Genomic DNA, 16,464 nt, shown 5'->3' on the forward strand with positions numbered 1-16,464 from the left:
CACTTGGTTTATATGGAAACGACTGGACGTAGTTTAAGCAGCACCACCCAACAGTCCTTGATCGTGGACACGACTATTAGAATAGTTTAACACTTTGTAGAGGTTGTACGTTGTACCCACGAGATCCGGGAAACTTCCGTGTCATCCACGACTCGCGTATATAACATAACCTCGGTAAGTACCCAATCAATGCCTTTCCACTGACGATACTAGACAAAGAGTTCCACTCGATTGGTACCCGGCCCACATGATGTACGTCTTACGAGCACCAACTCTGGACAGTATCATCCATGTGGGGACCAACGGTGTTCCCGGAACAAGTAAAAATGGCATAGTCAACCTACCTAGTACGACCCCGTCACAAGAGTGACCACATGTCACTCCTGCCACTAGTAATGTGGCCTCTTTGCTAGCACCGACCAAACAATCAACAAAGCCTCGTCCCATAAAGGGGTAACATGGTCGCACATGTATGATTGGGACAGTCGACACATCATAAATCTAATCCCATTTTCGAAACCATTCACCCCAAATATACTAGGTGCACCACTCCTTCACAAGTGGCCACCTAACTCATCATCACCCTCGGGCACTAGTGGCACCCGATGACGAGTTCATAAAACCTTTGATTTTTACCATCATCATGCTCATGCTTCTATTATGCTTACATCTACTTGTCAAGATAATATTAGCGTAGCCCTCATAGGTGGTAGGACCATGCTCAAATGCAAGTGCTCCGGAGGAACCATCGGAAACATCATATCGATGATTTACCGAATACTCATGATCATATGCAATGGGAATAATTTCTCTACTAGCATGCAATAATATTTTTGCTCAAACATGGTCAAAGTTCTTGTTGCCTTGATTACCTAAGTATCCGGGGTCTTCGGGGTCTTCGAGTCCAACTCATTCGTCAAACATGGAATCTATCGTCGTGGTAATAATAATAAATAAGTAGCTCACTCAAAAGCAGAACACAAACTCACTTTAAAAATATTAACCTATTCTGATAAATCTATATTATAGTTTTAAAAATATTTGTCTCTAGTTTTGGTGAAAAGATTATTTTTAAAATCAATTTAATAGAATCTAAAGTATTCAAAATAAGCCCTTTTAATTATAACTATACAGAAAAGTTGTCATAAAAAATTGTTCAATAGCTCTATTAAATACTACTAATTTTTAGAAGAATTATGGTGGAAAAATAATTAAATTCAATTAAACAACAAATTCTACAAAAATATTTTAAAACAAAAATAAAAAAATGAAAAAGGGCTCAGCCCTGCCCTGGCTCGGCCAGTGACTAGGCCGGCCCAACTGGCCAACTGGCCAGCCAGCCAACCAGCAGCCCAGGCGCGCACGCCGCCATGTTCGAACCTGACGCACGGGCCCCAATGGTCAGCGACAGAGAGAGGACAGAGGGGGAGAGATGAGCTACCGATAGGTAGGGCACACCTGTCGGGGTCGTCTTCCTCCTCTTGACAAAGGGAGGGGAGACATGCCGGCGGCGACACCAATGCCCTCACGCCCCAACAATGGCAGGAATTGGGCCAGTACATCGCCGCCTACCTACTGATGGTCGAAGGAAAGACGGGCAGGCCTTGGGTCACCGACGATGAGGTGGACACGGCAGAGATGCTACGGCAGGTGGTGGAATTGGGTGCTACGGGTAGGGATTCGCTCGGGGGAGTGGTGGAGAAGCTCTGTGAGCTCACTATAGTCACGGAGAAGGAGAGAAGAGCGCGAGAGCTAGCATGTAGCCCGAGATCGATGGAGCTGTGAAGCGACGGAGCCTCAGTCGATCTCGAGCACCAGAGCTCGTTGTGCTCGAATGGGGTGGCTAGGGGCTCGATTTAGGCTTTGGGGAAGTGGAGTGAGGGTGCTGGAGCAAGGGGGAGGCCTATTTATAGGCCCTCGCTGGTGCACCGAGCGGGAAGCGCCAGTGGTTTCACCTTGGCTCGCAGGAGAGGCAGAGAGAGCTTAGGGTTGAAACGACGGTATTGCGTACGTGGTTTAGGACCCCTGAGACTCACTGAGAGGGAGAGAGAGCGAGGAGCGCGGGAGCTGTATGGCCGCGTTCTTATGGCCGGATCTAGCGCGCGCGAGCACGCGTCGCTCTGGTCAACAGAGAGGGGGAGGAGGGGCCCCTGAGGCTGCCCGAATGGAGGACGGTTTCGAGGATGTGGAGAGGCATTGAGGGGAGGCTTGAACCGGCCGGGGCTAGCCACCTTTGTCTCGGGTGCGCCCTGTAGCGCGCCGAGAGTGTAGTTTTGGCATGCCACGACATCCTGACACGCTCTGGGGTGCTTTGGCCGTGTCTGGCATGTCCTGGGGTGGGGTTAGAAGATCCCTAGCCGTTTGAGAGCCGAGAGACTCATTATGGGTCAAAGGAGTGATAAAAGGTATGATTCCCGACTTGAGCCAAAAACTAAAATGGATATTTTGTCCCTTTTGCTTGGAACCAGAGAGGGGCCACTCGTGTGCAGTTGAGGAGTGGTGCTGGATGCTTAGACTATGAGTTTGGAGGAAAGTGTATGGGTGTAGATTGAGTTAAGAGCTGAGTTACCAAGATGGCAGAAGGTGTTTGATAGGTGTTTGGGGTAACTACACTTCACCACTAGTGATGAAAGTTAACATGATTGGGTTTGATGCAAAAATAGGATGCTCCACCAAATTTGAGCTCCATTGGACAAGTTTGGCAATGCTAACTTGAAATCACCTCCAAAGGGGCAGTACTGGCCCTTTAAAAGGGAATGTGGGTAAATCAATCCCCACAAATCAAAATTTTGGCACGGACACCTCATTTGGGGTGTTGAGCACTCCTGCAAAATTCCAAGTCATTTGGACAAACTTTGCTATGTAGAGTTGCTTCAACTTGATTCTGGACACAGAGGGTTTTGGGATTATATGGTGAACCAAATCACCTTGGGATGAGGTGAAACTTGGCATGGCCACCAAATATGGCTTGGGAAGGTTGCTGAAATTTTCTGGGAATTTGCTGGAAACAAACAAAATAGGTTTTGAGGGATTTGCTCAAATATTTTGAACATAAAAAGGGGTTGAAAATCTTATGTGTGGAAAATATATGTCCTCTGAGTATATCCAAATTTTCTCAGATTTTTCTAAGGCAGAAAAGTAATTTTTCATACAGAAATATCATTTCTGGCCTCATAAATGGACATGCAAATAAAATAGGAAAATATCTTATAAAATAATTATTTTATGATTTTGGAGAGTAAAAATTGTGCTAGAACCAAAATACAATCTTTGGGTGAAGGCACTCCCTTGAAATCAGGGACTTGTAGTGCAAACCCACGGCAAGGTTTTGAAATAATCAGAAATGAGGAAAAGGTTTTTGGTGAAAAATATAATGCTATAAAATATGGTTTTTGGATCCACTCATTCAGGCATACATACAAACAATAGCATTCATGGCACTCATAGCACTTGCTTAATTTTTTTTAATAAACTCATATTTTGACAAGGCTATAGTTGAAGTGAGGTAAAAACAGGGTGTGACACTACGAGTTTTCCACATATTGTTCTTGCTAAGTTACTACAGTTGCTATTGCTTTTACAACTGCTACAAAACTAATATCCCTGGTACTATTACTATTGCTACTGTTACCACTGCTATTAAAACTATCATATTACTCTGTTGGAGATACTAAATTTCCCAGTGTGATTGAATTGACAACTCAGCTGCTAATACCTTCAAATATTCTTTCTCTCCCCTTGTGCCGAATCTATAAATTTGGGTTGAATACTCTACCCTCAAAAACTATTGCGATCCCATATACTTGTGGGTTATCAACGCGTCACAGTGTTGTGTGCTCAGGGTCCTCACGACGTCATAGTAGCCGTACACGGTATATGTAGTCCTACCCGATGCTTGTAGACCTGGTGAAATGTGACACAGTCTTGGGTGTCATCGCATAAACTGGCCAGATGGGCAAAATTGAACCATCTATAACCGAAGAAAACAAGGCATGCATCTAGGTAAATGCGTCTAGAGGTGAGATGAACCATGATGGATATGTAGGAGCGAGTAGAACATGGAGCAGCATCGAGTAGAAATGACATCAGTTTTGGCAAGGCAAGGCATGGGATGCTGCAAGGTGATCATGCCGCGAGCAGAGGAGGGGCACGAATATGGCAAGGAGGTAGCTCCCAATGGAGGCAGGAGCTCGACCCGGTCATGGCCAAGGCGGCTTGCGTGCAAGCAGATCTGGATAGGCAGCACATGGGTGGAGTCAAAGGGGGCGAGGACTGTGTGGGCTCGCCGACCAATGAGAGGTCATGGTAGGATGGTGGAGTTGTTGGTCGTTGGTGCATGGCTAAGTAGTGGGTGGAATAAATTGATAGTGGGGTGGCAAGCTCCACCAGGAGATGATGCTCACGGGGAGGCACGACTAGGATCCAGACAAAGAATATGGAGGACGACTGAGGGCTTGCTACCAATCTCAGGCGATGGGGCCAGCAACTGAAGCAGACATGGACTCGGACAGTTCTCCACGGTCGTGGGGTAGCACAGGGTTGGTGCGGCTGTAGGCATTGACGGCTTTGGCGATGCGGGCGGCAATGCCCGACTATGAATGTGGGCAAGCATGGGCGCATGGTAGCGGGGATCGTGGCGGATGCACGCGACTCAAAGATGAGCGCAACAGGAGCTCGGGAGTGGCAACAACTGGGGAGGAAGCGAGCGGCGTGAGGGCGAGGGCATCATGCGCAGGGTGTGTGTGTGTGTCTTTGTGCTATGCGAGGGAAGGAAGAGGGAGGAGAGGGTATTAGGAGATGCTCCTCGCATGGTAGTTTAGGGAGGGATGCGGCTGTGTCAGGAGGGATGGGAGGAAAACTAGGGTTTCGGTTGGCGCTAGGGTTAGATTAGGTGGGACGCAGATGGGCCAATAAGGCTGGAGCCGTGGTTGGTGGACAGCTCGGCCTCCGGATGGCCTTCTCTCTCTCTCTTAATTAAAGAAAAAATAGATGTTCAATGAAGAAAAGAAAGAGAAGGGGTTGGGAAAAGAATTTTACTATAGGGGGCTATATCCCTAAACTCACAAAAATGTGCTTGAACCAGAAAAATTGCGAAGAGACAAGTTAAACGGGTTTGGAAAACAAACTCATTTGAACTAAAATCAAATGGGTTTAAATAGAGAGTGGCTATTTGGAAGGTCCCCCAAAATGCTAATATTCTTGGAGGGGCTTGGTCACGCGACAAAAGAATTGGGGGCAACATTTGAGGCCAACATTTGAGGTACAAAAAGGCATGGGATTTAAAATATAAGTATGTTCATGGGTGATTCCAAATTAATGGACTAATTATTTTTGCTCCCTAAAATGTTGGGAGGATATTTATAATTTACAACGATAAATCACGATGTAAATTTCCCTCGATTTAAATGGATCAAAGATGGCATGATGACATGACGAATGCAATAAACAAATAAATCATAACCACGATAACGAAAATAAAAGGAAGACATCTGGAGCGATGGACTCGGGCTTTTACAACCGATCCCATAAATCTTTACATGACCCACTACTCCTACAGATCCAACATCGATAGTGTTCTACGTAATCTCTTAGAGTTCCTATAATCCACAAATCATTGAAAAGACTATTATCACAGTATATCCACGAATACAAATATCATGAGTAAGTAAACTCCAAGGTTAAGCTTATATAAATTCGTAAATCAACTCTGACCACATCCAATTTTCCTAAGTTATCTTCCACCGAGGAAAATGTTATCATGATCAAGATTATCAAAGTAAATCCAAATTACTCCAAACCATATAGTCCCATTAATCGTCAACACCCTACTAGGATCAACTATTTAAATCCAAATATCAAGTCCAACAAGAATTCCTACTTGTCACTCCAAGGCATTATCATAACATATCAACCCACTCACAACATCTCTTCACAAGGTCAAGTCATTATTTCATCAAGAATTTCATCTTGTGATCATAATTGTCCTACTAAATCCAATTTACTCAAGGGAGAAGTAATTTATGCTACTCTATCAACTTTGATCGAGCAAGTTCACTATCCCACCTTGTATTTGTAGCACTCTACTATGTTGTGAGTTATAAAAACATGGACCAGTAAAAAACTGTTTGTGTGCTTGTGATGTTTGAAGTGATTGTTATTTGCTTGAGTGCTTGTTTGTGTACTAATTCACGAAAATTCTCCTGCTCTCGAAACTCATCTCCTCGATCAAAATCTTTGCCAGAGTCCATACCATGTATATAGGACCTAAAACTTTCTTTACAAAATACTATTTTGACCAAAAAGCATTTACTAATTTAAGCTTTCAACACCCCTCAAAAGAGGTTTGTACTACAATTCCTCAAAGTAGGGAAGATGTTTTGCCCCAAATATTTTAATTGGATCCTATTGTCAAAATGACTTCCAAAAACCTAAGATAGAAATACATTTTAACAGCTATTTTGTTATTTCAAAAGTTCCTTTTGTATTTTATTTAAATACATTTTTCTTAGGATAGAAATGGTCTTTTATAGGGAAAATTTATTTTCATGTTTCAAAAATATTTGAGAAAATTTAGGGAAACTCAGTGGACATATATTTTCCATATATAAGAGTTTCAACACATGGTCGTGTTTAAAATACTGGATAAAACCCTCCAAAATCCATTCTCCCTATTTCAAGCATTTGAAATATTACTATAGGAAATTTTCTCGAATAAATCCAGAAAATTCTAGCAAGTCACACATGCTATATGTAATGATCTTGCAAAGTTCCATTTCAATACCAATTGTTTGTTTCATCGAAATATCCAAAAGCTCTCTCTATCCAGATCCAAATTTGAGAAACTTTACATTGCCAAGTTTGTCCATTTGCTCTCAAACTTTGTAGGCATGATCTAATACCCAAATGATGCCGCTACACTAAGTAGTTCATTAGCAGGAGTGGATTAGCCTAACCATATATAAGGAAATCCATTTCTATTGATTTCTAGGGTTTACCAAGTTTGCATTAGCAACTTTCTTCTAGTGAGATCAAAATTGGTGATCAAGCTTATTTATGCCCATCATTCGATCTTGTTAAGTATCATACCTAGCTGAGAGGTTTGTCTTGTCCAAACAATCATCAAACACCTTCTGGCCATTTCTAAAATATAGTATTTTCACATCTTAACCGGTTCTCCTTGACCTCTAATTTTTACCATATCTCCTCCTAGACCCCATGCAACTCTAGGTTCCTTTCCCTAGCCTTTTCTCAATTGTCGATGGGGTAAAAAAATATTTTCACCATCTCGACAGCAAGTTTGTCTCTCTCCCTCAGCTTTTCCCTGCCCTCTAGCCTCCCCTTGACCTTTCTTAGCATCTACTCCACCCAGTGCATCCTATATACTTCTAGGATGCTACAGGACACTACATAATGCATAAAGCACTGCCTTACTAGCCAAACGCAAGCTATAGAGCATGCCAAAGCATTGACTCTATGCTCCGCCATCCATCCCAACCACCTTAGATCCTACCCCGTGCGCCACTAGGTGCGTCTCGACATCCGCATCGCGCCAAGACTGTGCCCCTAACCACTCTCTCTCCAGCGCCCCCTCCAACGTGTGCTGAAGCTCCGCCTGGTTCAGCCAACCCGCTCCTTGGCACGCGCGAGACCCAGGCTCCTCCCCACTCTCTCTATTCCTTCCTTAGGCACGAAGCCAAGTCGGGGGACGCCCAAAAGTTTTGCCATCAAGCGTGCGTGGCCTCTGGTAACGCCCACGACCTCGTCGGCACACGGGTCCAAGGTGCTCCAGCCCGAGGCTATTTATGCCTCTCTCGGACCCTTCTCTCGTCTCTACTAGCCCTCTCCTACTCCCAGCTGACCTCCTACTCCATCAATTCCCCTCTAGGAGCTCCCAAGATCGAGATCAAGCTCGGAGTCCACCGCATCGTCTCGCCGAATATCTCTATGTACATCCCCTCTCCGGATCCGCTTCCTTCTTCTCTTTTTCTCCCTTGCCACCCTAACTTGTTTCCCTCCCTCTCCTGCATGGATTGCTGCAGCGAACTTCCACTTGGATCTTGCCTAAAACCACTCCGCTGCGATTTCTTTGTCGTCAGCAACCCCGGCCACCTAGGCGACTCCCTCAACCTCCAAAGGAATGATAGTTTGGCACTGACTCTGTTCTCGCCCTTAGCCGCCCTCGTCGTGCCCTGCATCGTCATCGGTAAGCACCGCCCTCCCTGGCTAAGGGTTGGCGATGATCCTGACAATAGGGCCCGCTCGTCTGCCTCTACGTCACCCCACACCTCTCTCCCTCTCGCTGACCTCCAGGCCCCGCCCGTCAGGTTTAAACCTGGACCGCGGGGGGAGGGGGGACCGGTTTGCTTGAGGCCGTTTTGCTCTGGGCCGTCCCAGTTGTGGGTTGGTCTAGCCTAGGGTGACAATGCCCTTTTTCCTTCTCCATTTATTAGGAAACTTCGAAAAATTCCTCTAGTTTAAATAATTTTCCAAATCCAAAAATTGTACCTCCTATGTTCTTGTAATATTCCAAGCTATTTTAATGATGCCACTTGTTAAATTTCACCACTTTCCAAATCCAAAAATCCACTAATTTTCCAAATCCAGAAATTTCACCTCCTAATTTTGAAAAATGGTTCATGTACTGTTATATTTAAAACCCTATTTTGAGTATTTTTAAAACATGTGTTAAAATGATTTTCACCACTTTTAATACTTCAAAACCAAAGCCTAGTAATTTTGGGAGTATTAGATTTCAACCTAGTGTTTTACAAAAAAAGTTTGATATTTTCATGAGTAGTTTATTTTCTCTGTTTTTGCTGCGGCCTTATTTGTGCCCCTTATTTTGCAAAGATACGTTACATTGTTGATGAGGAGGTTGGAACAGAATTGGAAGACTTCGAAGACATTATTGAGCCACGCAAGGAGCCTTTGACAATGTCTATGAAACCCTTTTTGCATGGCATATAACACTTTACTTGCTGCATCGTATCATGATGAAATGGTGACCCTCGTGGTGGCTTGCCTCCGTTACTTTCCACATAGATACTTGCATTGCGCATGACCCTACCTGCATATGAGGGTTGTACGGGCGGAAAGTAGTTAGGATGCTAGTAGATGCTACAAAAATGGGATGGTAATATGCATGGTCTTGGAAACAAAAGTGCTTTCAAGAACTTTTTGAAAACCCCCGTCGGGTACCACTAATCCCGAGGGAGATGATGTTGAGCTAGGTAACCACTTGAGGAAGAGGTGGTGTATCGGTGCAAGTTGTGTGGGTGTTTTTGTAAATGGATTAGATTTAATATCTGCTGACCATCCCAACCTTGCATGTGCGACCAGGATACCCCTTATGCAATGGAGCTTTGTTGATTACCTTGGTCGATGCTAGGACAGAGCCCACATGACTAGTGGTGGGAGAACCAAAGTAACTCTCTTGATACGGGATTGTGCCAGGTAGGGTGACCATGGGCTATTTTCACACACATCGGGCACACGGTTGCGCCCTTTAGGGATGGTGCGATCTTGAGTGAGTCTCGTATGATGTACATGATGAAGACCAGAGCCAATGAGTGGACTCTTTCCTTAGTGTTGTCAAGGGAAAGACATTGTTCGGGTGCTTACCTCAGGTATGTGATACACCGCAAGTCGTGGATGACACGGGAAGTTCTGCGAGTCTTGTGGGTAAAGCGCGCAACATCCACAGAGTGTAAAACTATTCGAGTAGCCGTGTCCATGGTCATGGACAGTTGGTGGTTCTTCTTAGGCTATGTCCAGATAATTTCTCAAAAACTCGGTGTGTGTGAAAGAAAAGAGATACTTGAGCTAAGTTAGATGACTTGATGAGATCGTTGAACATGAGATGTTCATACTCTTGTGATATTGATACATATAACCTTTTCATATGGATATCTGCAACCTGTTGATGCATGCATTGCCAAGTTGATTGAACATGTCATTGTAGTAACAATTAGCTTTCAACAACTTTCCTACTTAGTGTTATATCATGCATTGTTAGACCTTGTGACCAACATGGATTGCTTGCGAGTACATTCAAACTAATCATTGGCTTGCCACTGGTTATTTAATTGGCCAGGCATGGAAGAGCAGGATTGTGGTGAAGATTACCTTGGTGGCGAACATGCGAACTAGGAGGCTTCCTAGTCAGAATGCCTATAGGGTTAACGTAGATGGCATGGGTTCATGCTTTCGATCAAGATTTCTGCTGCTAGTTGTATTTTGTGGTTGGCCTTCATGGCCATATCTATGTAAGATTTGACCATAACGGTCATCAATTTGTGTAAGGCGATATGTATGGATGTAAGACTCTTGTTATTCAGCTTTTGTGTGTTCAGTGACCATTGATCTCTGAGATCACTATAGACGTGCTTTCTGTCATCACGACTTATGAGTCGGGGTCCCCACATTCACCTATCATCATGAAAATCATGTAATTCACCAAAGGCGCTTAGATATATCCTCAAGAAATCTTCTGTGGCTAAATCAAATAATTGTCTACTAATCATATATCCATAGAACGATCTTGCATATGGCATCACGGTTGTGGTTCTATCTTAAAAATGTAATGTGTTCATTTACTATGATCATTAGTTCTATAATGAAACCCAGTGCTAAACCAAGGTTACCGCGGTTTAACCGGTGACCTTTTGCAAACTCGTATGTTAAGCGCATGGTTAAGGATTCGAGCTAGGGTAACTTGTACGGTCCGGGTTAATCTAGGGAATGGTTTCCAATCTTGAGGGATAAGCATAACTCCACGGGGTTGCACTTTGTTGATTAGGTTGTCGCAAAAGTCTTCAATGCTAGTGTTCGCAGAGGAGGAATCCTTTGTGCATCTTGTCTTGCAAGTCTTTAGTTGATGAGGGATGTGAGAGGGAAAATTAGCATATATTTGGGGGTGCCTAAAGGGGGTGGCATAGTGCAGGTGCAATCAAATAGGTGCCGAAAAGGCTAACACATTCATTAAGGTAAGATTGGCGGTATAGTCGTGTACATGTTGCCTAGGGAAAAAGTACGACCCATACCAAAACACAAACAAATAAAACAAGCAACACATACACTACTAGGAAAAGGGCTATAGAAAATATAGACACTAATGACGCACCTGACAAGTGGTGCGCCACTACTATATAGCACTGGCGCATCATGTGCAGGTGCGCCATTAGTGTGATGGACACTAATGACGCACCACACACACGGTGCGCCACTACTAACAAACTTTTTTTTCCAAAAGTACTAATGACGCACCGGGTTAACTAGTAATGGCGCACCACTCACCCAGTGCGTCACTATTATAATTTTTTTTTTTGCAAAACGACTAATGGCACACCACCAGCTGGTGCGCCATTAGTAACTAGGGTTAGTAATGGCGCATTTGTAGGTGGTGCGTCATTAGTGGTTTTGCAAAAGAAAGGTATCTCCCTCCTCTTTGAATCGAATCGATTCGAAACCCTAGCTGACCCATCCCCCTCCTCTCCGAGAAATCTCTCTCGTTTCCTTCGGGGTGGATTCGATTTGTCGCCGCCGCCTGTCCCTCGCGTCCTCCTCCTCCTTCCTATGCGGCGACCGCGCCGCGCTCCCCGGCGGCGCTGCCGGAGGCGTGGGCGTGGCGACGCTGCCGGCGCGCGGGCTGACCATCCAGATGGCGCACAAGAAGGGGGCCGGGAGCACCAAGAACGGCAGGGAATCCAAGGGACAGCGCCTCGGGGTTAAGATTTACGACGACCAGCTCGCCAAGCCCGGCGCCATCATCATCCGCCAGTGCGGCACCAAGGTCTCGCTCTCTGCTCCTGTCTGTAGCCTGTACGGCCCGTACATTCCATTCCCCCTCCCGCTTGCTCTCAGCTCCTGTCTGCCTGTCAGTGAGTAAGGCGCTTCTGATTGGTGCGCAATGGTGAATTGTGGTGAAATGCTAGTGTACATAACTAAAAAAACCAATTACTGTGCTCTACTACTTCAGAATACGAAATTGATTTTCAGTGCTAGGGGATTTGTGGAGATTGGATTGTGGTGAGACAAGATTGTGTATACTACAGGTCAGGGAATGACAGGGATTAGATTAGGTATGCATGTCATCGGCGTTGCAGCGCTCAACTGTTCCTGCTGGCTCTGGCATTGTCGACATTTTCAGTTTTCTCTGTCAGACAAAAGTACAAACCTACTTGTTCAGAGTATAATGTTTGGTTCCTGTTTTAGCTGTATACTACTGCAAGCTATATTCATTCATTTGAAAAAGAAATAGCATCTGTGGTCTGTGGTCACTAGTCAGCTAATCATTTTGCAGGTAGCAGCTTAGAAGCTGCGATATTCATGTTATCTTGGTTGAATGCTTACTTCCTACATGTGAATGACATGACTAAGTTGTAATAAATTGTCAATGACCATGTTGTGAATGTCATGACTATTCATCCATTTAAATAAAAACATGGCGATGACCATGTTGTAAATGGGATCTTAGAGGAAGTGTGACTTCAATTGCTACATCAATCTTTACATGGACACATGTAGTACAAGCTTGCAAGTATGGTGGCCTCTAGTTGCGGTCTTTCAAAAGCTGCTGGTACTGATATCCACCAAGTCTAAATTCTGAAAGGCAGACAATAGTACTTTCGGAGCGCTTAGTACTTCTGTAATAATCTGGCTTTATGCATCATCGATGCCGAGCCAGGGTAATAAAGCTTCCACTTTCTAGAAAAAAAGAGTTATACTGTTCAGAAGCGATAGGTATGCACGGTCTTTCCTTTCCTTTCCTTTCCTTTATTAACTCACCATGACTGACTTTTCAAAACCATGAATACCCCATAATATGGAGAGGGAGCCTTACCACCAATGTTACTACTGCATACACTCTTAAGCTGTATTGTCCACATCCCCTGCTGCTGCATGGAACCAACTTGTTTAGTTATTCTCTGTCTCAATCCTGGCATGTGTGTTCTCAAGGTGCTCTGGAGCTAGCGTCAGGTGGTATTGGCGTCGCTATTTTTAACATCCTATCCAAGATTTTCAACATCCCCTTGCTGAGCATAGCAACCTCATTTGTGGCCGAGGATATTTCCAAGAATGCTACCAAGCATTCTACTTCAGGTAACAGGACCATCATGTCATCTGATGAATAAAAAGTTTAAGTTTGTGAGCAACTTTGCTTTGCTTTGCTTTTCTCGTCCACACAATGCAACCTGACTCTACTCTCCGCGTTGCACGCAAACTGGAGCTGACATCTGTGTCATCGGATTTGGTTCTAGCTGCTGCTATTGGTACAATCGAAGCATTGGCATTGTCCCTAGGATCAGGATTGTTTCTTAAACTAATGGGCGTCTCACCTCTATGTATGTTTATATCATCATGATTCATCTTTGATTCCTTCTTCTTATGGAGTACTATATTTTCCTTCCACTCTTTTTTGCGAATGGAGTGGATTCAGAATAGTGCATTTCCTCCACTTGTGCTTGTTAGCAGAAAGTCCAAGTTTACTTCTTACACTGCAGGTCTCTCCGATGTATACATCTGCATGACTATTTCTTTCGCTGAGAGCCTTGGGAGCACCTGCAAATGTGATTATGTTAGCAGTGCAGGGTATCTTTCGTGCATTCAAGGATACCAAGACTCTCGTGCTTTTTATAGGTAACTACCTCATTGTTTGCTTATTGGCATTGTGTTCTCACCAGTGGTGAGTGCAAAAGGTACCTTTTGATGCAGATAATGGTGGTGTCCCCATAAGTTAATGATATTTTCCTCTTATATTCCTTGGAACTATTTTGCAGTAACATGTCAGTACTGCATTTTTTTTGTTTTTATGTTCTATTTTTTTAAATAGTTTATCATTCACGCATTTGCACATTGATGCTGTTTGTAAGCAAGTCGGGTTTGAATTGGAGGCGTTCGATACAGTTATATGATGTAAAAATAGTGTCCTTTCCTGCAGACTTACTGATTATTTAAAACACCTGTAGGTTTGGGGAATCTTTCTGTTGTGGTCCTTCTTCCGCTACTTATATATGGTTTTAAGCTTGGTATAACAGGAGCCGTAATTTCTACAGTCGCATCCCAGTAAGTTTTCTATTACCTCAGTGTAATCTGAGTTCAAGAGAATTATGGAAGTCGATTCGACATATACCAGCAAAAGTCTCTCCCAGTTTGGTTCCTATATGTTGCTGAAATAATCAAAGGAAATAACACTTGCTGTCAAACTTGCAACTTAACTTTTTTCATTATCTGGATACATTTAAATTGCGACAAACATATGCAGTACTATGAGATTACTGGCTATTAGCAGACCTACTGATATTGTGGCATTCAGTTTATTAGTTATATGATTACACATGTCAGATTTACTATCAAAACATGAAGCATTTTTTCATATCACTTTTAAGATTGTTTAATATAAAGTGAAAAAACTTCTGCTATAACAAGTGGGTAACTTTTATAGAAACTATATTGTTAACTATGATATCATGATAATCTTTTGATCGAATATTTTTAATACGCATATGAGATTTTAACAACTTGATTTGGTTCCACTTTCTTGACAAATTTGTGCAAAATGTTTTCAGGTACTCAACCTATTGATGCACATGGACGTGATGACTCTCTAGCGTTTATGGACCAACCAACCTGTAATCATGGGCCTTATTGTCTTGTAGACCATTTGGTGTTTCGAGTGTTTTGGAGCTTGCACTTTGTGCATGTAGATACAAACTTGTGTGTTCTGGACCATATGAAGTCTCTCATAGTAACCAATAGACCTTATCTTTTTGTGACTTGTGTGTTCTAGATGATTGTTAAGATGGTCAAAACTATGCTTCCTCTAGGTTAATTTGTTTGTCAACTTACGTTCAATGTATGTGCATGTTTATAAACATATTTTCATTGTGGTATAATATGTGTTTATCTTGAACCTTTTTGTGGATGTGAGGATAATAATTGAATATTTTTAGAGCTGGTAGTATAACCTGTGGCGCATCATGAGCTATACTAATGGCACACCTGGGAGGCATACTAATGGCGCACCATGAGCTATACTAATGGCGCACTGCCTGGTGCGCCATTAGTAAAAAACTCTAATGGCGCGATGTTAGTGGCGTACCTGTAGTGTGTCATTAGTAGCCAAAACAGGTGCGCCACTAGCAAGTCTTTTCCTAGTAGTGATAAAATGGTTTCATTTGAACCAGCGCATGGACTCGACTTCACAAAGGGGGCACATGAATCATCCTACCCTAGGGGTTTCTCAGACACAGTTGCCGCGCTCTACTTCATGTCCCAGAGGAAAGGACGCTCAATCCTCAATTCCTAGGTTCTCCTGTTGGTTCCGGTGGGTATGCGACAATCAGTTTCTTGTTGGGACACCTCCTAACATGATGCGGAAATTATCCACATCCGGAACATGTGACGGGAATCCAGAGATTTCTATTTTGCCTTGGTTATGGCGACGGTGGTTTGACGACAGTCCTCTACGTGGTGGATATGGAAATCCATTCCTATGCCTCCTGCGTGGGGTTGAATTGTGGGTTCCTTCAACTTGCTCAATTTGCTACCTTTGGTTGGTGATGAATACTTGCATGGATGCAATCTATAGTTCATGCTCGAGCACCTTCATCTTCTCGAGGCAGTGAAGGTGTAGAAGTGAAGGGAATACCTAGAGGGACTTGAGGAATTCTTTACTAAGGTAACGTTGAAGGTGATCTGCCGTGTTGGCGAAGCGGATTTGGATCTTGAGGATTGGGACCTCGTCTCTTAGGGGATTCATATCTTGAGTAGGTACTCCTAATCCACTCTTGGAAGGTAGGTAGCGGGTAGCTTGTTCTTCCTTCATTTCTGGGAGTAGGTCTCGAAGACGAAGGAGGGCTTCATAGGCTGCGAGCTGAATGGTCATGTACCTCGTTGGCATAGGTGGTCCAACAAAGAACCAACTCTGGGGTGGTGTCTTGTCCGGTACAACCACCTTGGCATAGAATTATGTCCCGAACTCGCCATTGTCCAGATCATGCAGGGTGAATATCGGCTCCGAAGGATAGTGGCATCGTTGGAGGCAGTCCCTCTAGAGTGGTGGAATGTCGGTCATGAGGAGTATCATGGGGGCGACGGCCATCTACAAGATTTTAAGGGAGGATAGTTAACAAGTTCTTAGAAAGAGACTAGACGAGACAAGAAGTACATAAATTTTTGCACTTAGCAACTAGGTATAGTTTTCAGAAATAGTTTCATCCTAACTAACGTCCATGCTAACTAAGTCTTCCTACAGTCAAGATGGATCGGATACCAGCTCTATGGAGACCCTGACTCATAAGTCGTGATCACCAAATGCACGTGTATAGCGATTCCAGAGATCAATGCTCACTGAACTCACAGAGACTGAATGGCGAGAGTTCCATACAGTACACACCGTTTTACTCATATATGCCCTTTATGGCCAAGTCTTTGTATAATCGCAGCGGAAATCTTCAATGATAG

The 16,464-nt window shown here is 43.8% G+C and overlaps 1 long non-coding RNA gene across 4 annotated transcripts; it reads left to right on the forward strand.

Annotated features, from left to right (window-relative positions):
- Positions 1-11,477: 11,477 nt before the first annotated feature.
- Positions 11,478-14,830, forward strand: LOC123403157. 4 transcript variants are annotated; one of them, XR_006611412.1, is made up of 6 exons: positions 11,478-11,791; positions 12,958-13,101; positions 13,229-13,343; positions 13,503-13,638; positions 13,968-14,064; positions 14,568-14,830. It is a non-coding gene; the product is annotated as an uncharacterized LOC123403157 (long non-coding RNA). The 4 variants fall into 4 exon arrangements; XR_006611413.1 differs by having other exon boundaries at positions 13,260-13,343; XR_006611414.1 differs by lacking the exon at positions 13,229-13,343.
- The last annotated feature ends 1,634 nt before the right edge of the window (positions 14,831-16,464 follow it).

This window comes from Hordeum vulgare, chromosome 6H, assembly GCF_904849725.1.
Source record: "Hordeum vulgare subsp. vulgare chromosome 6H, MorexV3_pseudomolecules_assembly, whole genome shotgun sequence".
NCBI lineage: Eukaryota > Viridiplantae > Streptophyta > Magnoliopsida > Poales > Poaceae > Hordeum > Hordeum vulgare.